Genomic DNA, 12,665 nt, shown 5'->3' on the forward strand with positions numbered 1-12,665 from the left:
TTCAGAGGCTCAGAGGTCTCTCTACATCCATAAAGCCAAGCCATCTCATTTTTGTTCCCCTTGGAGACAGTTATTCTCTCCTTTTTCTTTGTTTGCAAGTATTGAACGCATGACATGGTATTTAAATGGTGTCATAAAGATCTTTCTCTATGTACGGTACTTGACATGACATGGCATGAAATTCTCATTTTCGTTGGATGTTCTTTAAGAGTGCATGCTCCAGAAAGAGACTGTGTCAGCTCAAATCCTGCTCTGCCATTTACTACCCCTTTGATCCTAGATGATGTGCTTTATCTCTCCATACCTCCATTTCCTGACCTAAAAATGGGGATATTAATAATAATGTATTATACTTCAGGCTCCAGATTATTAAATGAGATAATGCATATAAAGAGCATAAAACAGCACTTGGCACTTACTGAGTGCTCAGTAATTTATTACTTATTAACTACTTTATTATTGTTATAATTTTCATTTTAAAATGTGATCCTAATAACTGGCCAGAGCTATTAATAATAATAAATACTATGATTATTGTTATATATTCTATATATAGAATTGTTATATATTCTATATATACACTATTATATATTCTGCCAGAATCTGAAAGAGAAGTAGGCTAAAAGGACCCTTCACGGTACATGAAAATCTGAAAAAGACATTTATGAATAATAAATAATTAATAATAATAATTAGCATTAATATTATATAAGATTAATATACTGTATAATAATATAATAAACCATAGATCATAAAGTTAAATATTTTTCATTCATTATCACATGGCACTAATTGTCATATTCATATTAAACTTACATGTATTCTCACTCCGCATATCAAGAAACAGCTATTCACCTATATATAAACAGCAGGAGGAAGAATGAGAGACTTAAAGGGTCAAAATAGGTCAAAGATGGTAAAAATAAAGTCTTGGATAATTGAGTATTATTACTTTTTTCAATAGACTGCTGTCTCTTCAATGTCTATCTCTGGAAAGCCAGAACATTTGTTATAATGTATGTATAGTCATTTAAAAATGATTTTCTCTGTTTCCAGAGAAGAGTTTGAAGCAATCATTTTCTTATGGCTCATGACTGACCAAGAATGGTGACTCATATGCAGAGTGCTGGCCATTTTCTTCTTTATTTTGATACAACAGGGAGATTGCAACTCTGTAAAACAGTTAACTCTTGTAATCATTTAAAAATACATTTTTATCTCATCTGCTCTGATTGCTAAAGTACCTATGTAAATTTTGTTAAAACTCATATAAAGTCAAAAAACATAGTTACTGCCAAACCCACAAAACACCAAGAAACTGATCAGTTTTGTGAAAGTTTTTCAAAATTATTAAGCTATAAAAGCAAGTGGCAATTTACAGGTCTTGGATAGTCTGTTGCTACGCAAGCTAGAGTCTAACATGTCAGTGGGACCAATGTGCTAAGATATGGTATATGGACAGACTCTACTGCTGTTAATTTGTTGTTGTATTGATGATACTTCAATGTGTGGGACTGTTGTCTGTCTCTAGAAGCAATTTTGTCCCTGGTATATATGCATGCTGTGGTTTTGCACTGTATAGGTAATAGTGTCCCTTAAAACTTTAGTTTAAAATAACTGGGGAAGTCTTCATGTTAGAAAGAAATGGAGAGCTGCATTTTCCCCAAACTAATAGTGATCAGCTAAATTATAATCATAAAATTTTATAATTTGACATTTTTCAAAAGTAAAATTAATGAATTAGAATTAAAGATTCACATAGATTAAAAAAACAACTTCCATTGGGGTTAACCATTGGTGACATTAATAAGAGTAATTTTAGTGGCACAGTAGAGGTGGAATTCAATTACAAGTGAGTTGAAGAAGAAAGAATGGGCAATAACTAAATGAAGGTGAATGTCAAGACTTTTGTTACAACCTTGACTGTGAATAGAAGAATGATTTAAGGAGATGCCTTAAGAGGGAGGGAGGCTGTATGAAGTGAGACAAACTCAGGAGAGGAGGAAGAGAAGTATAATGATAGCCTTAGACAGCAGGGTCACATCTCTCTCAGATCAGAGGAAAAAAGGTAAAACTTGTAAGGTTAAATGTGTATGTTGTGGTGAAACTATGAGGAGGGGAAATTGAGTGCATTAATGCCTGAAGACCACTCTTTTTCTAAGCAGAAAATGCTAAAAGTGAAGGTGATCTGAGTAGGACAGGTACTTAGGGGAGGCTCTGCGTTTCTGCCCCTTCAATTCCCTGATCTATCAACTCCATATATCTCTTAGTATTTCTACTTACTTGTTGTACCTGCATATTTACATATGTGATAGCTGCTGGTATGGTGTACTTTATTCTGTTTCACTTTCCCCAAATTGTTTTATTAATTTTTTATTTTTAATTTTATTACGGGATCTATAAAGAAATAAAAAAGAAGTAAAATGAAAACATAATCTCAGTTATATCTAGTTTATCTGAGATAGTTAAAGAATACCTTTCCCTATGAATATATTTTCCATATAACTGAAACATAACCCAAACTAGAAAATTAGAACTAGAAAAATAGAAAATAATCATTCTTGATGGGAAACTTTTTAAAGTGTTTGATAACATTAGCCTCATGTGTCAGTAATTTGGGGAATATACTTTCCTATCTGAGTTCTTTCACTTTTACCCTAGTTTCCCAATAAAAGGTGCTGTCAAATGCTAGGTGTGTAGCCATGTTAGGACTTGTACGAAGCTGACATATGAAAGTAACAAGATAGAAACACCATATCTGGTTTATAAATACAATTAAACCATCTATTTATAGTAAATGTCAATATATAGCTAGTAAATGGCTCTAGTATGAAATATACATATGGCAAAATGTATGTTCCCCAAACCTTACAAATCACTGTTATTTGCATTAGAGTATCTTTATATAGCATAAGAGAGTATCGCTCTTAGATATCTGCTCACTGACTACCTGCCAAAACTCTCCCTGTCATCTTTCCAAAAAGATTCCTGATAGAACTTAGAAGAGTGGTTTTTAAAAGTTAATGTGCTTAAGAATCATTTGAAAATCTTGTTAACAATTAGGATGGATGGGTCTTGCTCCAGAAGTTCCACTATCAGAAAACTGCTCTTGTTAGCAAATTCTCCTGGTAATTTGGCTACATGTAGTTCTTGGAACACACATCTAGATGGCTAATATTTTCTATTTATCTCTATCAACTTAGCTGGAAGCAGGCTATATTCCTTGTAATTTTCATCAGTAGCCAAAGATTTTTTAAGATAATTGATAATCTTCCTCACAGACAACTTTGAAATTACCTTCTGTTAAGACCTAGTCCCTGCCCCAGGGCTGTTCTGTTATACAACATTAAGCATTCTACACTTATTTGTATTATTTATTCATACACACACTATAATATCTTATGCATAGCATTTGTGCAATCGTCTCTATATGATACAAAATTCACATTAAATTCAAGTTGATTAAAACTATGTTCTACACGTCCTTATCCTTTTAAACAAAATAAACTCACCATAAATTAAATGATTCCTAATAGCACCCATTGTTACACTGTTAGGCAATACAATTTTTGTCTTCTTTTACATTTTTCTGTGCCATTCCCTATGGGTGTCTTGCCCATAGTAGGTACTCAGTAAATATTTGTGGAATAATCAAGTTAATTGTATAGTAAATAAGAATCCAAAGGCTATGAATTGGGGCCTAGAATTAAAGTATAGGTCTTCAGTGCAGATTGATGACATTCCTTTAACATGATAAAACTATGTTTTAGTTTCCCAGTTTCAGAAAGTTAGGGCTGATGGAAAACTAATTATTTAAAGTGTTGTAGTTCTATTTTTTGTTATTAAAAATAAATTCTCCATGTTCACACATTTTTATATAAATACTTTATGAATCAATTACCTTCCAGTTCTTTGTTTAAAAATAAAAATTACTTATTTGTAATCTATTATTTGAGTAGGTAAACAAACAGAGCATGTTTTTAAAATATAGCCTTTTTGTATAAAGATATGTAAAAACAGACCTTTATATCTTCTTAGTAATTTCTTATCATGTTGCGGAAAATAGCCTATCATTACTGCATAATATAATAATTTTTCTTTTTGTGAAAAGCACTTTTTAATCCTGCAACTTGTATGATAAAATATCACTTGTATTTACTAATTTAGGGTTCTAGAATATATCTTACATTTATATATTACTTGTTACAAAAACTCACATTTAGATTACACTTTAGATGTTATCTTTAACACGCTACCTTAATTGAGGACATCAGCATTCCTACATGATGAACTTGATATTAAAATATGAATATTTTATGCTGTAATTTGAAATTCTCTGAGCCATCAATTCATAGGAATTTGTTTATATGCATTAATGTGGGTCAGTGATCTGTGTCTCTCCCTGGCTATTTGTTTATTGGAAGAGAAGAAGGACGATGGAAGATAAATAACTTTTTTTTTTCCACATATGTTTCCTCACAAAGATTTAGTCATAAATTCAACTGTAAAGCAATTCAGTCAGTTCCCTAAATCAGAAATGAATGGTTGCTTTTGGTATAAAGTTATACTCAGATAATTTAATGACTTGCTCATATATGCTGCTCATTTCTTGTGTAGGAATAAAATCAAGTTGGAAAAAGGAAATAAAATGTCACAATATTGACTATAGTACATGTTGCTTCTTTTTGAAGTCCATAGTCTTCTTTAGCACATTTTTATTAATTTTAGAGGTAGAAATAATTGATAAATTTTTTATTCAATTCAAATGAATAGTCATTGAGATTAATACTGAAGTCTCTGCATCTCTTGATATGCTTTAGGTAAGCATAAACCTTATAATTTCTCTTTTTTGTTGAGTGGGTACACAGAAGCTGCTATAATTATGTAGAACCACACCCTTCATATAAAACACACATTCTACAGTCCTTAAACAGAGGTTGTTTAAAGCACATAGCACAAATTTGATTTAGACAAGGTAAGGCATTCTCGAGTTATCCAATAGTTTGGGACGACCATGATAAAAACCTGAACTAGATTTATGCACCTAAAATCTGCCTCTGCCTGTCCTTTGCTATTATCACAGGGGATTAGGGATGGGTGAACCCAGCCGTGTTTTGGGTTCATCAAACATCTTGAACTACTTTTCCAATGTTCTGGGTTAGGCAAAACCCAAAATGTGTTTTGCCAAGCACATTTTCTCTTAATTCTTAAACCCAGGAGTATTTTAAGGTAAATTTAATCCATATGCTTCTGATTCATTTACACTAAACTCATCAAAATGTTCTATCTTAAGAGCTATCTAATGTGCAAGAAGCTTTTTGAATATTTTATAAGCCTTTTAAAGTCAAATTCATTGGACTTTTACATTCAGATGGACCAAGAGCAAGTGAACTCAGACCCCAAAACAATCAAGTTTGGTTACAAAGTCTAAAACATCAAGGTTTGTGATGATCCTAAACTTGGCTGTGCATAGCTCAATCCTTGGTAAAAATATATATTAACATTATTTTTGTACAATGTAGACTGTGTAACACAATGAATAGTGAATAAAATGCAAAATAAGGCATGGAAATATAAAGAAGCCAAGTGACAAATAATTCAAAGCAGACTGAATGTCTGTTCTTTAGCAAGAACCATGCACGAGCTAACATAATGGAGGATGACACTGCATCTGTTTTCATTTTTCTTTCTTTTGGGAAGACTTTCTTCTTTTTGTACTGTATTTGGACTTTTCTACAGTTCTCTTCCATTTCTATCTTTTGGACAGTCACAGAACTTACAGCTAGCATTGTAGCACTAACATTAAATAAAAGAAAATTATGTTTAATTATGTTTAATATCATAAAAAGGGGCTCGTTTTTGTCATGAAAAAGCTAAAATGGATTACTAACTTTATTTCTTAAGATATTATAAATTTTAGGTTTGCAAAATAACGAACAGGTTGAGATTCATTATGAATTTCACAAATCAAATTCACTATCAAAGCCCCAACTCTTGTAAATTTAGGCTGGATAATACTTACTAAAATTTGTAATAAATAAGAATCCCATTTGATTATATATTGGTAAATTCATTTTGCTCTCTTTTGATTATTTCTATATGATTTAGAAGACCAGACTATATTTAAGATTTGTACATATGGTAGTTAGGGGCTTAGCTACGTACATGAGAAAACTAAGCAGTAAAGTAGAATCAGAGAAAGTAGAATAAAAAATTGGCATGGAGAAATAATTTATTACATGCTAAAATCTTGTTCCTACTTTTCAGTTATGAACATTTCTAAAAACTAGACCCAGACATTGAATAAAGTTAGATAAAAATCAATAATAATTTTAGCATAAGCTTTGCACATAAGAAAAGTTTGTTTTTCCTACTGTTGTCGTCGTCTCAAAAAGCATTTTAGTGGCTTTCCAAATATCTGTTGTAATAAGACACAAATGATAATAAATATCTTTATAATCAGTATCTCAAGCATCCTATATTCCCTTTCAGCACTTTCTCAGAAGTGTTGAGGAGTGACATAAATGAACACATCAATGGAGAGCAGGAGGTAGGAACAAATATATTGCAGTGAGATTGAAATTCTTTACTAAAATGACGCACTTGAACATTTTTTTCCCTTTCTCTATATACCATATTTTTGTTTAATAACGCCATACTCAGATAATACTTTTTAAGAGTTAGGGCTTTGGCAGTAGTATATTTTAGTGTTCAACCCTCACCAGCTGGTTAACTTTGAAAATTTTTAAATCATTTTTTAACCTCAATTTTCTCCTCTGTAGAATGAGGACAAAAAGCGGGATTCTTAAAATTATTGCAAATGACAATATACATGAAAAGCTTAATATCAAATGAACTTAAGACCATGTGATAAGTGCCAAATAAATAGTACCTGTAAGATGAACAATCTACTTTTTTTTTTTTTTTTAACTCTCAGGGATGGATTATCTACTACCAAAAAAGGTAATGCCTATTCTAATTATGCAAGACTTCTTGCTGTGTCAGCTTGGCTAGGTTACAGTCTCCCTTTATTCAACCAAAAACTAACCTAGATGTTTCTATGAAGGTATTTTCTAGATGTGATTAAGATCCATAATCAGTTAGTTGCATTTAGGTAAGAGAAATTATCCTACATAACCTGAGTGGGTCTGATTCAATCAGTTGAAATGCCTGAAGAGCAGAGCTGACGCTTCCCTGATGAAAAAGAAATTCTGCCTATGGACAGTAGTACTTGACCTGACCAAAAGTTCCAGCCTGCCTTTCCCGATAGCCTGCCCCGTGGATTTTGGAGGTGCCCAGCCAGTCCCCACAACTGCATAAGCCAATTCCTTGCAACAAATCTCTTAAAACAGATCTCCTGTTTCTGCTTCTCTGCTTGAAAGCTGGCTGTTGCACGAATTTATTCAGCAAACACTTACTAAGGGTTTTCTATGTCTCAAATCAAGTATTATTCTAGAAACCAAGGACTCTGTACAGAACAAATTAGATATTTCCCCTGTCATCACTGAACCAACAGAGGATATTTCCTGAGATAAATTATATATAAATAAATATTTAAATTAAAATAATAAAAAGTGCTTTGAAGTAGAAGAGATAGAACATTATTTTAATATTAGCCTTTTTAGTTTCCATATGGAACCATTTAAAATTTTTTCTAGTGAATTTAAATAATACTTATATCTTAATTCAACGAGTGTTTTATTTCTGTGAATCTAGAGTTTCTATTATTTAAATGCAAATGTAGATTTTCTTCTAAGTGGAAAAAGTGTAAAATTTTAAACTTTCTGAGTTTAATGTACTCAGTGAACAAACATTGATACATTGATTGAGTGCTTCTAGGTATATGAAATTGAGGTGAACAAGGCAGGGAAGGGCCATTTTACCTGCATTAGGATCTAATGTGTTACCCAAGTGATTGTCATTGTCATTTTTTTTATTGTATTGTCGTGTAGCTAATATGATGTGCTCATTCATGTGACTACAACATAAAAAACTCATACTTTCAGTGGGAAATACTTAATCATTAAGTGTCTTTATCAGAATAATTAGAAGATCCTTTAACAAGTAAAAAGAATTTTCATCATTGAACATTGAAAATAAGGATTAAAATTCTGAGATTTGGTATGTGTTTCTTATTTAAATCTTGAAGGAATAAACAAACATATCATCAGTAAGCAAATTTGAAGGGGATCCAACCCTTCAAATAGAAAGTGTTACAAATAATTTTTCTATTAAAAACATTATTTTAAATTTCTTCTACATTATTCCAATATCACAGGCAAGTTAGCCTTTAAATCATGTGTGCTTAAATTCACAAAAGTTTATTACAGTTTCTCATTTATAATTTCACAAAATTTTCCAGAAATTAGCAATTTGATTGGAAAAAAATGAAATGTTTTCCCTTTTCTTTGATTGTCTGTGAACACACAGCTCCTGCCCCCGTGAGCAATCAAGAGGACCATTTTACATGCCCGCTTAAATTTCAAACTGCCAAGCCCTTTAGTGGCCGAGCCCTAGCCTAGAATTTGATCAGATATTAATCAGACTTAAAAAATAAGAGCTGGGGACTTCCCTGGTGGCGCAGTGGTTGAGAGCCCGCCTGCCGATGCAGGGGACACGGGTTCGTGCCCCGGTCCGGGAAGATCCCACATGCCGCGGAGCGGCTGGGCCCGTGAGCCATGGCCGCTGAGCCTGCGCGTCTGGAGCCTGTGCTCCGCAACGGGAGAGGCCACAACAGTGAGAGGCCCCTGTACCGCAAAAAAAAAAAAAAAAAAAAAAAAAAAAAAATTATAACTTTTCGTAAACATCTTTTTTAATTACCCTGAACAGAAAGGAAATGTAATATGGAAATCTCCAATTTCTCAGACTTTAGTAATTTTGAAGGTTAAAACAGTTGCTATATTGTGAATTTTTTTTTTTTTTTTAAAGAAAAAGACATTTGCTATACAATCAGCAAATGTCAACAGCTTTTTAGGAAGAACATTAAAGGAACAAACTTTTCTACATTAAAGGAACAAATCTTTTCGAGGATTATTCACGTATAATGAAGCAATTTAACTATCATAGAAATTGGAGCCAATACAATTGTTAATTGATGTCATTAAACTATTGCTTATTGCAGATTTTACCCATAATTGTCATGAATGGGCTGTTGGTGTACCAAGAAATCTTAAAGTTGTTTTTACTTTTACAACTAGTTTTATATTACAGCCATTCAAATATTTATAAAAATTCAAACATTTGTAATTATATATTATAAATTATGAATTAATCTTATCCCTCATATAGACATTCTTAGCTCTTCTTTACTCCACTCTACCCTACAATTAGCTCATTTTCTATTTAAGTCATGACGGAACCTATTGCTTTATTGTGTGAACCCTCTGAGCCAAAACACTCTTCTCTAATTAGCCTAGTTTCATAGTCTTTTGAAAATGCAAGTACCCACAAATTAATAATGCAGAACTCCTTAGTAATTCTCATGAAAAGGATTTTATGTAAAATTAAGGAAATATAAAAAAGACCAAAGCTCCCAAAGCACCTCACTTAAATGCTATGTAGTTTGCAAAGAGCAATTAAAGTGATTCTACACGTTACTTTCCTTCAGTTTTTCTTCTTTGTAAACATGTCCGAGTAAAACAAATGTTTACACACAACCAAGCAATAGATCAATATGGAGTGAAGTAAGGAAGAAAATATTGAAGGAAAATCTGTAAGCAGTTAGAAGACATGGAATTTTGAACCTTAAGCACCATGGTCCATAATGAACAAATCATGCCAGACCATGATGATAGGCCTGTTTGATAGAGTTGCAAAACTAATTGGATGAAGAGGATGGAACTGATGTCATGTATTTGGGCTTCAGTGAAGCATTTGAAACAGTGGATCATTAACTTTTAGTTGCAAATAATTATAATTGTTTTGGATGAGAACAGAGTCACATGGATTGGGAACTGGCTGAAAGATCATAAACAAAAATAATAAATGGCAATGAATCCAGCTGAGGATAACTGCAGCAGGTTTTCATAATGGTCAAAGTTTTGTAAATCTCTATTTATTTGTTGCTAAAGACTATTTTTCCTCAATAATTTTGAAGTAGAAGTGTTTTCAGAGGTACCCAATATAGTACCCAAAGTAAACAATCAGATCAAAATATGAGTTCATATGAATCAATATCTAATTTAGAATTTATGTTTGACTTAGGTTGACTTCTGAAAATGTTATATAAAAAAGTAGGAGTGCATAATATTCAGGCAATAACTAGTATCAATAGAACAGAATATTTTAAATATTTTACGTGTTATTAACTATGTCTTACCCCCTTAGTAAAGTAAGTTCAGTAGCATCTCTATTAGAAAAGTATCAAAGAAAAAAACTAATCTTTTAATTTTTATAAATAATGCCTGTGATTTCTCTATACTTGTTTAAATTAAATGGATTTTTATAGTAATAGGAGAACACCATAACATATTTAAAACATAATATACACAATGCAGATTATTTTTTAGTTTTTTTTTAAAAATTCACAATACAAATTATATATATATATATATATATATATATATATATATATATATATTTTTTAACACCCAAATCGCTTTTATTGGAGGGAGGTGGGGGGAACAGGAGTGGGGGAAGGTTCTCCAACTACACAGCTTGTTGATTGGCGCTGCTTCTTGAGTCCTGCAGCTTCATCACACAGAGCAGGCAGCTCAGGTGGGCTGGAGAAAGGCTCAATGCACAGGGCTTCAAATGCTTCATCTGCCTGGAAGGCTAGCTCCACAGTGGCTGCGGCCTGAAGCCTTGCTCTCCGGCTGGTGAAGCTACACTCACCCAATGTCCTCCCGTCGTCCAGAAGTTGGTCGTCCTTGTACAGCTGCTACTCTTCCAGCAGCCACTTGAGCTCGATCACTTTGCTCTGCTCCTTGACATCCGGGAAGATGGTGGTCTTGTGGCAACGGATCATGAGGAACACCTCCATGGCAGCGGAAGCCTCTCCCCGAGATTTATAGTGAAATACGACAGAACAGTTTTCCGAACTGTGGGCTACGAGATAATTTTAGAAGTTATGCAATAAAGTTTTAAATTGTATGCATTTACCTATATTGGGGGAAAAGGGGATTAAATGACATAAATATTACTTAAAATACATTTGAATTCAAACAAGTACGTTATTTCAAGAAAAATATTCAGGGCTTCCCTGGTGGCGCAGTGGTTGAGAGTCCGCCTGCTGATGCATGGAACACGGGTTCATGCCCTGGTCTGGGAAGATCCCACATGCCGTGGAGCGGCTGGGCCCGTGAGCCATAGCCACTGAGCCTGCTCGTCCGGAGCCTGTGCTCCGCAGCGGGAGAGGCCACAACAGTGAGAGGCCCGCGTACCGTGAAGAAAAAAAAAAAAAAAAGAGGAAAAAAAGAAAAATATTCAGTGAAAGATTGTACAGTAGTATAAAATATGCCAAAATTCAGGCAATTGGTACACAGAAGACTAATGTTTGGGAAATGTTGCATTTAAAAAGCCAATATTGTCTTACCCATTGAACCAAAGATAGGTTTAATTACATGAAAGGGTAATGTATTGAGACCAATACTGGCAAGATTCTCAAGGAAAAATAAGATTAAAATGTTAAACAAATAAACAAAAATAAGTTTCATAACATTCTATATAATCTCCAAATTTCCCACCTCCAGCAGACAGCTCATTTAATTAAACAATATTCCATTAAATTTTTAGCATCACAGCAAATGAACCTGAAGATTTTCCTAAGATTTAACCTACTGAAGTGATAAATTCTGACTTTTTTACCCCTTCCAATTTTTAAACATCAATAGAATGAAATAAAAGCGCATTAAACTTAGAATAGAAAAAAAATTATTGTCACCATTAGGTTTACTTTAAATGAAAAGAGTACATTTGCTGCTTGTAACTGAACCCTTAGTTGAATGAAAATTACTGCTCTAAGATTATATCACCACTTATTTTTATTTATAAAACCTAGAAAGATAGAGGCACAAGAGAGCTAGAGTAAAATACACATTGAAGAAAAGGCAAATTTTAAAATATTTTACCCAAGCAGAAGCAATGGAAACTTTCGGTTTGCACAACAGCCTCACAAGGTTAAAGGGGGGATTTACATCACTGGTTGTACTTAAAATTCACCCTGAAGAGCACTGAGGCCAACATTTAAGAGAATTCTCACAGGAGAGATTAGATGACCTGTCATGGCTTTCCATTTCATATTTACATGATTTTGTTGTCCTAATAATTATTCTTTTGGAAAACAATTTGCTGGCAACTTAAGGTTTTAGTTTTATCCTTGGGAGTTGTCTGGCTATGTTCAGCTAGAGTTGAGCTGTCATGTCTAAAATGGCGAAGTTAGGAAAAGGCACACCATGGATCCCAGCATTTCCTTGAGCATTTCTGCTTACAGAGGCAGTGTTAATAATTCTCAGCTTTTGGGAGGCTTCCGGGAAGATGGCGGAAGAGTAAGACACAGAGGTCACCTTTCTCTTCACAGATACACCAGAAATACATCTACACATGGAACAACTCCTACAGAACACCTACTGAACGCTGGCAGAAGACCTCAGACCTCCCAAAAGGCAAGAAACTCCCCGCGTACCTGGGTAGGGAAAAGAAAAAAGAATAAACAGAGACAAAAGGAT

The 12,665-nt window shown here is 33.4% G+C and overlaps 1 pseudogene; it reads right to left on the minus strand.

The window, feature by feature from the left end:
• Window positions 1-10,647: 10,647 nt before the first annotated feature.
• On the minus strand, window positions 10,648-10,981 carry LOC115866431 (elongin-B pseudogene; annotated as a pseudogene).
• Window positions 10,982-12,665: the final 1,684 nt, after the last annotated feature.

This window comes from Globicephala melas, chromosome 3 (genome assembly GCF_963455315.2).
Source record: "Globicephala melas chromosome 3, mGloMel1.2, whole genome shotgun sequence".
NCBI classification, from domain to species: domain Eukaryota; kingdom Metazoa; phylum Chordata; class Mammalia; order Artiodactyla; family Delphinidae; genus Globicephala; species Globicephala melas.